The 14,920-nt window shown below is 41.5% G+C and overlaps 1 long non-coding RNA gene across 1 annotated transcript; it reads right to left on the bottom strand.

The window, feature by feature from the left end:
• Positions 1 to 3,289: 3,289 nt before the first annotated feature.
• Positions 3,290 to 13,687, bottom strand: LOC124280996. Its single transcript, XR_006899811.1, has 3 exons — positions 13,678 to 13,687; positions 11,525 to 11,527; positions 3,290 to 3,427 (listed from the first exon to the last, which is right to left on the bottom strand). It is a non-coding gene; the product is annotated as an uncharacterized LOC124280996 (long non-coding RNA).
• Positions 13,688 to 14,920: the final 1,233 nt, after the last annotated feature.

The following is a 14,920-nucleotide window of genomic DNA, read 5'->3' as shown; positions in this document are numbered from 1 at the left end:
CAGACAAAATATGAGACTACCTTAATAAGACAGCTTGTCCTATTTATCAAACACTCAATTTAAGTTACCGAAAGGAGAAGATTCTTCAATTATTTCACTGAGATTCCTCATTTATGGATAACTGTGAATACTTAAGTGATGCATCGTTAAATACATATACCCACTTTTGTACCACTTTCCCTCCCCGTGGGAGGCATCTGGAAAGCTCTGCCATTATCCTCTGTATAAAACCCAATTAAAGAAGCATATACTGCTAGGTACATTTGATTCAATGATTCCCATTTCAACTGCAAAGGATTTACGAAACTAATGTGTCTTCGTCTTTATAAAATCATTGAATTTCTTATGGTAATCATTTTAGTAATTTCGGGGCTTATTGAAAAATATTTTCGGCACATTTTCGTGCAATGTTTATGGTTCTTTTTGAACGATGATTGACACCTGAAAAGCACAAGAGGGGGTTAAATAGTTCCTCTGTTAATCGCACTTTTAAATAATATCGATGAATTTTTACAGTAATTAAACTTTCTCCTCATCTATCGTCAAAATGCGCCATATTGGTCGCTACCAAAACGTAAGAGTCGACTTGAATCCTTTACAGTGACACTTTGCCTCATCTCAATAATAAACAATTCAAAGAAAACGTCGGGGAAAGAATGATTGCATTTTCTTGGCGTTACTTTGCATCGATCTTCCCCTCATTCTAAGTACAAAGTTGTTCAAAGAATATTATGAACAGAGCTCAACAAAACCTTTCTCCAACATGAACGGGCCCGGACACGACAAAGGATCCAATTCAATATACCATAGTCGAGGCATCGTCACTGCCACAAGAAATCAATTCGAAGACACAGCATTTGCAGGAACGGTTTAAATTCGATGTAAACCTTTTCCGAAAAAGCTTTAACGTTGTGTCAGCCGAGCCAGCCCACTTCGCAAGAAGCGTATAGATTTCCAATAGGACACGAGGAGCTATGAGCTCGTCATCCCAGAATATTGGCAGAACCAGAGACAAACAAAGACCAGTTGTTTCAACTGCCAATACGGTGGGATCTCGACGGTTCGTGTAGTGTTCATTATGGGGCGCTTGTTTGTGAGATAATCTGTTAAAGTCTGGCATCACCTATGAGGGAGGTCTGCTTGTCGGGACGATTTGGAAGGGGTGTCCGACAAGGATGTTTTCTTGCCCCGTGTCATTTAAGCTTCCATGCTGAAAGTATCCCTACGTTGTACGGCTTTGGGATATTTTATATGTTTTCATGGCTTTTTACCATGTGACACATCGTTGGTACATAGAGATTGTAATTGACACCTGGTTCGGTCTGTAAAATTCAACTGACATATAATATCACCGAGACAATCTTACTTTACATGTATAGTCTCCCGAGAAGGAATGGTTTGAGGGAGTTTATGCATGGTGTTATTTTTACACGATACCATCTGTTTCTGGCATTAACACAACGTGTTCAAGAGAAACTAAACTATATTAATACAAGCGACACATAACCATAATCACCAGAGATTCTACAGACCAAAGTGTTGCATAATACCGACCATATCATAAGACTGTGATTTGGAATCAAATAGTTTTCTTACAAAGAATCCGAGAAAACCATAAGATATCCAGCCCCACCATTGCCGTCACAAACGCATACAAAGACACGTGGTCATCTGAACAAGCATAGACATATTTGGGTACAAGTGAAAATTGAGAATTCCATCGGAAATCATTTTGGTCACTGATGCGTCAAATTTGAAAATGTCTTCCATGTGTCAGCCATGAAGGCTTTAGTGAAGCCTTGAAAGTGGGTAGCTGATCGAACACCATTTTAAGCAAGGATCGTCTGAAATTTTCGTAGAAAGCCCTTGTTAGCTTGTACCTCATAGGTTGTGCAATGTAAGCACAAAAGCTGGAGATGCTGGAATAGACGAAGGCGTGAAAGGACCTTTGACTATAGGAAAGTTGAGGTCATCCCTCTTACCATACAGTCTTGTGGGTATTTTGTTATCATTCAGAATCTTTATACATAGATTTTCATATGAAACAAATGAGACGGCTTTCTTTGCATCTTTATTTCCAACTTTGGTGTCTAAATTAGTGAAATGGAATTGGCTGTTTGAACATTGTTGAATAATATCAGATTGTCAGTATGCCTGAAACTTAAGTTAAACCTCCTGGATTGATATTCACACAGAGGCACACCAAAAATACATACATACATATTAACATTTGTACAGCGCCGATATCCAGCTCAGCTGCTCAAAGGCGCTTTGTTTTTCCCTCTATCACGGATGTCAATCTCAACGGCACATCGTATTATCAATCTCAACTCCCTGGGGGATCATACAACTCTTGCAGCCACTAGGCGTACCGAGTTAGTGTGGCTTTCCCATCCTTACGAGGTACCCATTCACAGCTGGGTGGACTGGGACGGGATACGGAGAAAACGCACCCCAGCGAAAACGGACCCTAAAAAATCGAGAAAACGGCCACCGCGCTGGAGAGAACGGCCCCCGAACCTTGCGAAAATGGCCTCTGTGCTTCAGAGAAAATGACTAACATAGTTGCACCAAGATCAAAGGAGAGAATTTGATTATATATATCCTAAATAATAGAAGGGGTGATGACAGACACGCTTGACCCTGATCAGTGAGTGAGTGAGTGAGTGAGTGACCATGGGTGACCCTGATCAGCCAGCCGGCACCCACTTATATCACTTTTAGAAAGAAGTACATGTATCACCATTATTATTATGAATAAAAAGAAACTATGTAAAAGATTTAGCATTATAAAATATATTGCATTGTTCAGAGACAAACAAATGGAGAGTGGTTTGAGGAGCATTCTACGGCAAACAGTCATTCTATTGACATGTTAGATGTACAGCATCAATACAACTTGTAGATGTACAACCTAAAACTTTGCAATGACTATGTTATCATTGTTGTTGCCTTCTTATTATGATTTAGAGTAAAAGCAAAATAAAATGCGTGTAGTTTTCCGTTATTTATAATGGCCGTTTTCTCTACGTCCAGAGGCCGTTTTCTCCAGCAGCGGTGGCCGTTTTCTCGATTTAATTTTGGGCCGTTTTCACTGGGATCCGTTTTCACCATAACCCGACTGGGACACATAGTCACAGTACTTTGTCCAAGTTCACTGCATGTTGCTGTACCCGCAACTAGGTGTTTGCATGTATTCATGTGGCCACCATCTGGTCATCTACCAACGGATTCGTGGGTTGTTTTAAGTGCACAGGCTTGTGTACTGTACACTAGGGGTTGTGACAACACTGAAAGAGTCTGCACACAAAGTTGACTCCAAGGTTTTTACACCCGGTCACAGGTGGGCTCGATCCCGGTACCTCAACTGCTCGCTGAATCACTAGCCTGGCGTTTTAGCCAGTTCGCCCGCCTCTCTCCTAAAGGCCTTGAGAAGAGCACAAGGTGGGGTATATTTGTGTTGAAAGATATGCTAACATAAATATCAAGGTCTATGTAAACCTATCTAAACATATGTAAAGAATAATCTAATACCAAATGCATATCCATGTAAGTGAATGTCTCGACCGAGAGTGTCAATGAATATATAGTTTCCTTTTATTCATACAATATTATAGACTGTGTCTTTATATGACACTGTCAACCTAATCTAAAATTGTATTTAAACAGTTAGAACATACAACAACAAAGAAATCAAATACTTAAGTGTGTCTGAGAATAGTTAGTAGGTTAGGTGCATTTCACTGAGGGTGTGGGTTCGAATCCCGGATAGGACTCAACCTAACACAAGTACAAGACTATTTACATTACTGAGAAAGTGTAATCCCAAATATCACATGTTATATTTGACCACTTTCTTTGTCATATTGTGTATTTATGAGAATACGTACCCACTCCTTTAAAAACATCCGGAATGTGTGGAGCAATCTTCTATGACTTCTGAACAAGTCAGGTTATATAACAACACGGAATATTTTAACATCTCACTTTAAAAGCCACCGGAATGTGTAGAAGCAATATTCTATGACTTCTGAACAAGTCAGGTTATATAACAACACGGCATATTTTAATATCTCACTTTAAAAGAGACCGGAATGTGTGGAAGCAATATTCTATGACTTCTGAACAAGGCAGATTATATAACAACACGGCATATTTTAACATCTCACTTTAAAAGAGACCGGAATGTGTGGAAGCAATATTCTATGATTTCTGAACAAATCAGGAAATATAACAACACGGATTATTTTAACATCTCACTTTAAAAGCGACCGGAATGTGTGGAAGCAATATTCTATGACTTCTGAACAAGGCAGATTATATAACAACACGGAATATTTTAACACCTGATGTAACCGTGTCGCGTGACTCAGCAGTTACATTTCCGCATGTTCCTTTATTTTTTCGATGCGTATATACACATAATGTATTTGTTAAGACGCCTCGCATAACATCCCGAAGTAGAACGGAAACTGGACGAGTATCTGGACACCTGTTGGGTCTCAAATGGGACCTTTATCAGCGTGATCTATGTCTGCCTTGAGTTATGTGTAGTGCTTGTGTAAATCCTCAGTGGAGCGTTCTCGAGCATTCATTGCAATAGATGCGATCGATTATAGGAGAACAACGCATATTTATGTGCTTTGGTGATTTGAACGCCCAGCGGGAATCAGTCCAGTTCTGGTTTGATGATTCACAATTTTTACTACTACTACTACTACTACTACTACTACTACTACTACTACTACTACTACTACTACTACTACTACTACTGCGTGGTGTATATGTGTATTCTGCTGCTGCTGCTGCGTCAACTACCACTTTAATTATACTACCACATATTCTATTATTACGGAAAACTACTACGGAGGCGGTCCACTACTACTACTACTACTACCAAACAACTGCTACTACTCACCTCCACTACTATTATAGCAACTACTACTACTACCAAACAACTGCTACTATTATTACTAGAACTACTACCACAACAACAACAACTACTTCTACTGCTGCTGCGGCTTCTACTACTACAACTGGGGCGGTGGGGTACCGTAGTGGTTAAAGCGGTGGTTAAAGACCCCGGTTCGTATCCCCACATGGATACAATGTGTGAAGCCCATTTCTGGTGTCCCCCACCGTGATGTTGCTGGAATAGTGCTAAAAGTGGCGTAAAACCAAACTCAGACAGTCAGTACTACTACAACTGCCGCTACTATCACTACTGCTATCACACTATAACAACAACAACTACTACTACTACAACTACACCCACAACAACAACTACTACTACTACTCCAGATGATTCTGTCCTGTCGCTACTAGTACCATTACCTCTGTCCACCTACAAACACCGTCTCTATGAAAACAGTTGGTACTGACAAGATTGACGCATAGCTTGTACCTGCACTACGAAATGTATACCACACACGGTTTCAAAGGAATAATCCAACACGTCCATCAGGAATGACGCGTGTCATCGTGTCCCGAATGCGTAGATCTATGCTCATGATGTCAGTCACTGGATTGTCTGGTCGAAACGTGCTTTTTTATAGACCGCCGTTATGTAACATACGCGTCAACGTCTGCTTCTACAACTACTCGGGTGTGGTGTAGCGCAGCGGTTAAATGCATTAGCTCGTCACGTAAAAGACTCGTGTTCGAATCCCTGATGGGTTCATTGCACGAAGACCATTTCTGGCGTCTGGCGTGATACTGCTGGAATATTTCTAAGAGCGACGTAAAACTATACTCACTCACTTCCAAGCCTACCTCAATGTACTGCAGCCATAGTTGTTTTTTTAACTACTAACAGTACTATGTCTATTTTTCAACAATATCGATCAAAATATTTCACGGTCCCGAGGTTTTCAATATAACTCTCCCGGATTCCCGGCTATTACCTTCCGCGTGTAAATATAGAACATTCAACAAGCTCACTACTGGCAGAGTTCCTGTAGCATCCCAAACAGTGTCATATGTCCATTCATACCCACAACAAAGAAACCTGGGCTCACTGTATCCATTATCAATATCACACAACCAATGTTAACCATAGTTAGGGCCACGACTTACAACACCCTGTCCGTAACATGAATTAGTATACAGTCATGTTCCGTTACGGAGCAATTATCCAGATCTGAAAATGTGCTTTATAGTACACGGGCCCTGGCAAGTGATATGTAATTTTTCTATTTCGTGCCGTGTATGTACAAATAACTGGGCAGATACATGTAAATCCATGTGCTTTGGGGCATATCCTGCGACCGTTTCGCATAGTAATTTCTGTCCCCGTTTTACACAATACAACACATGGTGATGGGCAGCGCTTAAAAAAATCACGTGTAATTAAATTTTGACATCAGAGGCTTACGTAATTAGCATATTATGTATAAATATCATATATTCTATTAAACTATCAAAAGTTGGGGCGCTAACGGACTATTGAAGTAGGGCGAGGGGATACGGTATTTGGACCGCTGTAGTCTGAAATATTCACAGCGTAACGTCTTTATTCTGTGGGCGATGAATGCCTTTCAAATCACAGTTTTTTCTTAAAAGTTTCAATCATTGTAATGTTGAGTCACAGTGACGGGTAATTTTTTAAGGAAGATGTTATCATATTTACCTTTACGCTTCAGAGGGTACATATTTAACGTTCGTTTCTGATAAATCCTGCTTTTTAATTTCAACACACGCGCAACCTTGACCTTAAGATATTCCCCACATCAAACAGGTTCCGTGTTAATACTTCTCTTCACAAATGATTAAATAGAGTGGAATGTCTGTTTTCATCTTCTCATAATAATTTGACACTCTGGATTTGTTGCGCAATGTCACCAAATCCCAATGTCGCTGTAGCAATAATGGCAGTCCCGATCGTACATCCTTCTTAACGCTTGAATTATAATATTCTCCCACACATGTCAGAGAACACCATAGGGTCAGTGCCTCCCGACATCTGACCCTTGAACCGTGACATGTTTTGGAGGTAACCAAATCTTTGGCACCTATTTCCGGCAAAACCTTGCCCGACTTACGGACGGCGGCGAGAGGTGTGAACAGGGCGACAGAACGGCTTAGTTGTAGCCGGATTATTACTCTTTAAGCAAAATATTTAAGTTAAGCCCGAAGTTTAGCGGTTTCGGCAAGCTCAATACAATCACGTTGTTGACTGGCAAAGACAACAGGCTCCATCTGTCTAACAAACAAATGTAACTCTTGCAAGATTCTTACTGTACTGTCTCACAGTCCCTGAACCACATTATTTTCGCTACTGCCTAGCCCTTCCTGCAATGCTAAAGCCCTAAATGAAGCAAGTCTAGCTTTCCTCAATCTCCCATCTCACTATGACTTCATTTAAATTTAAATGGAATTATCTGTTAAATTTTTTAAGTGTTTGAAAGTCAACATGCGTTGTGAGAATCGAAGGTTTGAGGGTATAAGTATGAAATTACCTAATAAATATATCGAACTTTCTCTTGTTGGAAAAATATTCATCTCTCACAACATCATTGAACGAGAACAGACATTCGGTGTTAATACTCGACGTTTTGTTCCGGCACCTTATTAAGGGGAGATAAAACTTGATCAAATTCATAATTTTATGTGAAATGATTCAGTGTAATGTTATGATAAATATATCATAAAAAAATCTTTCTGAATTGGCATTATTCTACTTCTGTTTTTAGACAAATGTATTTGAAACGTTAAATATTTCAAACTATCAAGAACTGACTGACAAAATAGAACTGATGAATATCGTTATGGATACCTGTAAACTTTAGAAGTATATATTATCAATGCGGAATGACGTAGATCCTTGATACTTCATGACGTCACAATGACGTCATTAATACATTCAGGGCGGTTTTCAATGCTCTACTTTCTTATTTTTGTAATCACTTACGTTTGACAATGTCATTAGGAACCAACAGCGAGCGTTTACAGAGAACAACATGGTCGATTCATATTGATCATGACATTTTAATATGAAAGTTTACGTTGTTTTTGAAATCGAAAAAGGAAACTTAAAATCGAAATCAAGGAAATTTTGGATGGATTTCACAATATTTTGACATAAGTTCTATGACTGAAAATAAATTCGTTATTTCAAGCATAAAAGTATGGAGGGTTTGGGCTTATCGCCTCTAATTGATTCAAGAAGTGTTTGTTGACGTAATAGATTCACCAATGACGTAATTGACACATCGGACAGCTACACTTTCTTACGTGATCACAGACAAGTGGAATATTAATTACTTTATTCTGATAAGGCGTGTTGGGTAATAATCAGAAAATGCCACCGACAAGGCGTGAAAATAGCTACTGAGGTCTCGCAATAATTCGGACCCCCAACGAAGCTGTCATGTCCGGTAGAGTTCGTCCCAACATGTCATAACTTACCGGACTGGAAAATAAGATAGACAACAAATTTGAACTTATTTGAATTCATCTTATAATAAGGGTCTCGCCATAAGTAGTTATCTATTGGACTTAAATACGTCCGAGCCCATCAGTTGAAAACAATCCATCCGCAATAATGATGACCTGTCAATTGACAGGAAGTAGGTTAAATACGATCATCCGTACAACTATTATCAGTTAAGAATGGCCAGTTCATTAGACCTGAGATGGACATTGATTACTGTAATTCCATAACAGCGATTATGGGATATAAGCATTTGCTTTTGTTGGGGTAATTCGCTATGATGTAATGGGAAGGGTTTAGAATAGGGTTTGGGTCGACTAAGTAGTAATTAGGAACGGGGTGTTCTATAGGCGACGGGTTGAAAATTCCCCATTGAGCTGCCTTCATTGAAGAGACAATTCCACCCCGCGGCGTCAGGGGGAAGGCTATTTGGAGAACGTCATTCGTGCATCAAGTTGACATTGCGCTGGCGTGGGAGAGGAGAGACTCTCCTATTACGCGTTTTCTCATCGTAAGACATGTTGTTCCTACAAGACGGACAGCGAGGGGAGGGCTACTGACGCTAATTGGCGAACTTGGCCGATGATAGGCCACGAGTCGCGAGAAATGCCGAGACTGGCTGAGCGAGCGCCGGGCACAACAAATCAGTCCTCCTTTACCATAACAATAATATTTTGTCGGTGGATTGTCTGAGTCGTCGTGTTCAGCCTGCTAGACACGCTAGGCGGCGCTGATGTCGTGCGGTCACTGTTTACACGTGTGAAGTGGGGAATGATAAACAAACGAATCACGGAATCTTGAAGGGTCATAAGACTGCCACGCCTCAAGATGCAACCGACGTGATCGTCGAGTGTAGGCAACAGCGGAAGGGGGTCTTGATCAGGAAATAAATGACTGACATATACAGCTATATATACAACATATCCTACCACCAACACTCCCAGCATATACTACAACCTGTGTATTACTACGACCTCCCTCACCACCGCCACCACGACCACTACTACTACTACTGCACCACTGCTGCAGCAGCATAATGCTGCTGCTGCTGCTGCTGCTACTACTGCTACTGCTGCTGCTGCTGCTGCTGCAATCAATCACCACCGCAACTACTGCTGCTGCTGCTAATACTGCTGCTGCTGCTGCTGCACCACTGCTACTGCTGCTGCTGCCACTACCACTACTTACTGCTGCTACTGCTACCGCCTAACCTGCACTACTACTACCACTACTACTACTACTACTGCTGCTGCTGCTACCACTACTACTGCCGCTGCTTACCGCTGCTACTACTGCCACTACTGCTGCTACTACCACTACCGCTACCACCGCCACCACCAACGCCACCACCACCACTACCACTACCGCCGCTGCCACCGCTGCCACCTGCCATCACCACTACCGCCACACTGCCACTACCACCACCGCCACTTGCTACACCAATACCTTTGCCACTAACACTACTGTACTGCCGCTGCTGCTGCATACCACTACTCAACACCACTCATCACTGCTGCTGCCACTACCACTATGCCACCACTACTACCACCACCACCACTGCCGCCACCACCGTCACCGCTACTCACCAATCGCCGCTCACCACCACCACCACCGCCGCTACCACCACCACCGCCGCCGCTGCCACCACCACCACTGCCACCACCGCTGCTATCACTGCCACTGCTGCCGCCACCACCACCACCGCCACCACCACCACCGCCGCCACCGCTACCACCACCACCACCGCTGCCACCACCACTACCTACCGCCTTCACCACCACCACCGCCACCACCACCGCCGCCACCACCACTACCACTACCGCTGCCTGCCATACTGCTGCCACTACTACCACTACCACCACTGCTGCCACCACCGCCACCACCACCGCCGCCGCTGCTACCTACCACTGCCACTACCACCACCGCTACCGCTGCTACTGCTACTGCTACCACCTGCCACTACCACTGCTACCGCCACTGCTGCTGCTACTAATTGCTGTTGCCACTGCTACTGCTGCCGCTGCCACTACCACTGCTACCACTGCTACTGCTACCGCCACTACTGCTGCTACCTGCTGCTACTACTGCCACTGCTACTCACCGCTACTGCACCACTGCTGCGCCTGCTGCTGCTACCGCTGCTGCTGCTACTGCCACTACTACGCTGCCACTACTGCTACCACTGCTCGCTACTACCACCACTACCGCTGCTACTGCTACCGCCACCGCTGCTGCCGCTGCTGCTGCTACTGCCACCGCTACTGCTACCACCACTTCACTGCCACCTACTGCCACTACCACTACTACTACTACCGCTGCTGCCACTACTACTACCACTGCTGCCACTACTACTACTACCGCTGCTACTACACACCACTGCTACTACTACTACTGCCGCTGCTGCTGCTGCTGCTACTACTACTACTACTGCTGCGCTACTGCTACTACTGCTGCTGCTGCCACTGCTTCTGCTGCTGCTACTACTACTACTACTACTACTGCTGCTGCTGCTGCTGCTACTACTACTACTACTGCTGCTGCTGCTACTACTACTACTACTACCACTAATACTAATATTGCTACTGATAATTACACAGATTTGATGGCTGATATTACTATACTCGTTGCAGCTACTACTACCACAACTGCTAATACTACGACTGCTGCTGCTACTGTTGCTTCTACTACTACTACAACCAGTACTACTACAGGGGCGGATCCAGAGAGGGGTGCAGGGTGCGCAAACCCCTTCTCGTCCGAAATAAATCTCCGTGAGGAGCATTTCCTCCCCTAACCTTTGGACTTCAAGATTTAATTGCACCCCACCTTAACCAAAATCCCCCATCCGCTCCTGTACTACTATACTGCTGCTGTTACTGCTACGACTACTACTCCGTTCAGTACTATTAAGGCTATTGCTACAATACTTATGTTGTGATGCTATTATTGTCGACTTGACCGTCAACGATGATCACTATCATAATTATTGTCCTCCTTCTCTTCTTCGTCACCCCTCATCATCATCATCATCATCATCATCATCATCAACATCATCATCATCGTCGTCGTCGTCATCATCATTATCATCATCACCATCTTCTTCTTCTTCATCATCATCATCATCATTGTCATCGTCGTCGTCGTCGTCATTATCATCATCATCATTGTCATCATCATCGACATCATCATCATCATCATCGTCATCCCTCAAATACCACCGTGGTTGCAGTCACACTTTTGCAACTCTTATCTCTGTTTACCACTACGTTGCTTTATGACAACATGTATAGTAACAGTAACTATGCATCAGAAGGCAACCATGTACCTAAATATATAATTGTTTTCACAAACTGTATCACTGAAGCCAAATACCTGCCTCAACGATCGACAATGCTAAGTTTCATACGCATCAATATAATCTTGTTGTTTAATTGCCCGCGCCGAAACCCCTTAACCCAGTTATCGACACGTGTGGAATTAATGCACGCATCGCAGAGGATGGCATTATCCAGTTTTTCTTTGAAATAATGCAGCCCACATAATATAGAAGTTTATCTGACTATCGACAACAGTTGCCGGTGAATAGCTTGGAGTAGGGCTTTGCATGGCGATCACTGGCCGTGAAATCTATGCAGTGTACAAGCTTCGTGCTTGTGGTATACTTACAATGAAGCGTGTCGCTTCGTGGATGTGTATAGCAAGATGTAAGTGTAGTTTCTCAGCGTCTACTCGCGTCAGTTTCAACACTTAATACACAGCTAAGAATGGAAAAGATGAAGTGCAAACTCTCAACAGCGTTAAGTGTCAACTTTGTAAAACGAAACATCAAATGGTATCTTATTGTGTCGTTTAAATACAAATCGACACTGTTCACTTTTTTATTACTTATTCAAACATATATCATTCTCATTATCAAGAAATACTTATGTTTAATATATAAATATTTTAGCAACATAGATTTAAAATACGTGTTTAGTAAGTTCATATATATTCTAAAAATACATTTAAACAGGGTTTGTCACTTGACAGTGAAAGGGATGTAAAAAACTAAATGTCTTCAAATATCATATATTATACATAGTATTTGTCGAGAATAAAATATATCTTCGTCATTTTTTCATAAATTATACTATATTTCTGAAATATTTGGTGTATGTTTGAGGACAATGAAAATTAGATACCATGCTTTGAGGGCCTGTTCAGACTGCAATACATTGGTCAAGAAATGCTTATATTGCTCAATGGGCGTTAGTGATAGCCATTAAAAAGCGGACTAATGTGATAGTAAAACTGCATATGTGAAAGGCGATCATTCCTGATAATTATTCGGTAAGAATAGGCTGCACGTTTGCACGGGACATTAGTCAGAGGAATTGTATGAAGGATACAAATGGCTGGCAATTTCAGAACAATAACTGCCTTCGTTTCTACTGGCGAATCTCTGGAATCGTGGGACTTAATTACTGTGAAATTAGCACAGGTGATGTTAAACACTACCTTGTTTGTTCGTGTTTCTTAAAGCCTTTTCAACATAGCATCTTAATGTTCCAAAAAAGACTTCCCAAGCTAAATCATTTTCTATTCTTTTAATATTTATCACCAAGTTGTAAAACTGATAGTCTGGCAGTTCCAAGCACGGGACGTGTCACAATCAGTTCGACTCAAGTTCCATATTTTCTGCTTAGGTGAACAATATTCATGAAATTTGGCATGCAGTTTGAACTTGATTGAATTAAATATCAACTGGGCTCTATGCCTTTATGACAGAAGAAGAACAGTGTTAAGTCAGCCATTTCGCTCCTGTTTCGTTTTAAGTTTTTTTTTACCGTGACACACTTTTTACACAAACTCGCCTGAGTTGATATAATTTTCAAATTGTATTGATAAAACGAACCATAAAGCGACATGACCCCAGTATCGGCGTTTTACGAGTTCCATTTATTTTTCATACCTAATACCTAGACGATAAGCAAATGTATACGGAATTGAAAACATCGTTTGAGGAACGTCCTTAAGAAGATAGGTGTGCGTTTAAAGAGGTGGGTAAAGAATTAGAGTGCAAACTTAATAGAACTGTAAATACATATGGAGATATATCATGTCAGGGTGTGCTTGGGTTGCACTGGATTTGAACTTTTTATGAATATACAAAACTTGAATTAAAAAAAGTGGATTCTATTTTCCAAAAACGAATTATAACTTGAAAATATAATTATAAACAGACTCTTATATGTTAAACAAGTAACACTTCTTTGGTATAAATGCTAAAACAAATTGAGTTATTCCAACTTCAGAGTAAATCATCATTTCATTGAGTTAAATGAATTGAGTATGATTCGGTGAATCTATCAGCACTTAGCAGGCTGTAGTAGCACCGTAACAGCATAGTGTGAAATGTGTAACTGTCAAGGCTAAAAAAGTGTTTCACACAATCCATTCCGCCCCAGTAAGCACCCTTCTACACTTATTCAAGCCTGTTAAAGACATCGGTTCCAAATCCTTGATCGTCTGCAATGTTTATTGAAATCGCCTTTTAGCAGACGACACTTCTATCGTCTGCTCGTGAAGATTTTTCCCGCCATTGTGGCTTCTGCGATCGGTTATTCACTGGATATGATTTTATTTAGTTAATCTGAAGAGTAATTGCATTCGGGTCAGACGTGAAGAGATGTGTAATACTTTCGCCGGTTTATTGATCACGGACTGAGCTGGGCAATATGATCAAGCGGCCATGTTTGTGAGGATCCCTGTCAAGCGTGACTGAAGATTCAGGTACCTGGGTCCTATATCATGACAATCTGTAGCCCTTTGTGCTGCACACCCCCTCCCAAATCCCCACCCAAGAAAGCAGTTATTAGAATATCACACCCGTGGGTGTTTGAACAAATATTGGGTATGCGTTATTATACATACGGTGTTCGGCGGCAAAAGACCAAACGTATCGTTTCATATCAAACAAAAGATATATCAAGGTATTTTTCATAATTATATTTTGTCATCCGATTTATTAATATGTCTTTTAAGACCCTCCTCTCGACAACCCCCCTACTAGTACATAAAAGACTAAAAGTGTACATGAAGCGTATATCCGGTCACAGTTTGTTCACAGCGGCTAGCCCAGATTCCGGTCATTTGTCGATACGAATCCATTTGAAAAATTGGCGTCCTAAAATGGTAAATATCATCTCGGCTGACTACATTAATGCTCCACCGTTCCTGACCAATATTAATTAAACTAGTTTCCTTCCATTACATATTCCAATACTTTGACTGGCATTGTCCATTATCCAAGCTTATGTAGTATGATAAAAAGAATTAATAATATGTGATACGTATTTGATTACCAAGCGCCGATATTCGATACTCTTTGAAATTATTCATTCAAATCCACTCTAACTAAACGAACACGAACCCCCATTAGTAATACACCCAATAATGACAATGATATTTTTTTTCCAAGTATAGTTTCCGTTCGACAAGAAGTCTGCC

Source organism: Haliotis rubra, unplaced genomic scaffold (genome assembly GCF_003918875.1).
Source record: "Haliotis rubra isolate DU_JTF1 unplaced genomic scaffold, ASM391887v1 Scf278, whole genome shotgun sequence".
In the NCBI taxonomy this organism is placed as follows: domain Eukaryota; kingdom Metazoa; phylum Mollusca; class Gastropoda; order Lepetellida; family Haliotidae; genus Haliotis; species Haliotis rubra.
This window is presented reverse-complemented; position numbering and strand designations above follow the sequence as displayed.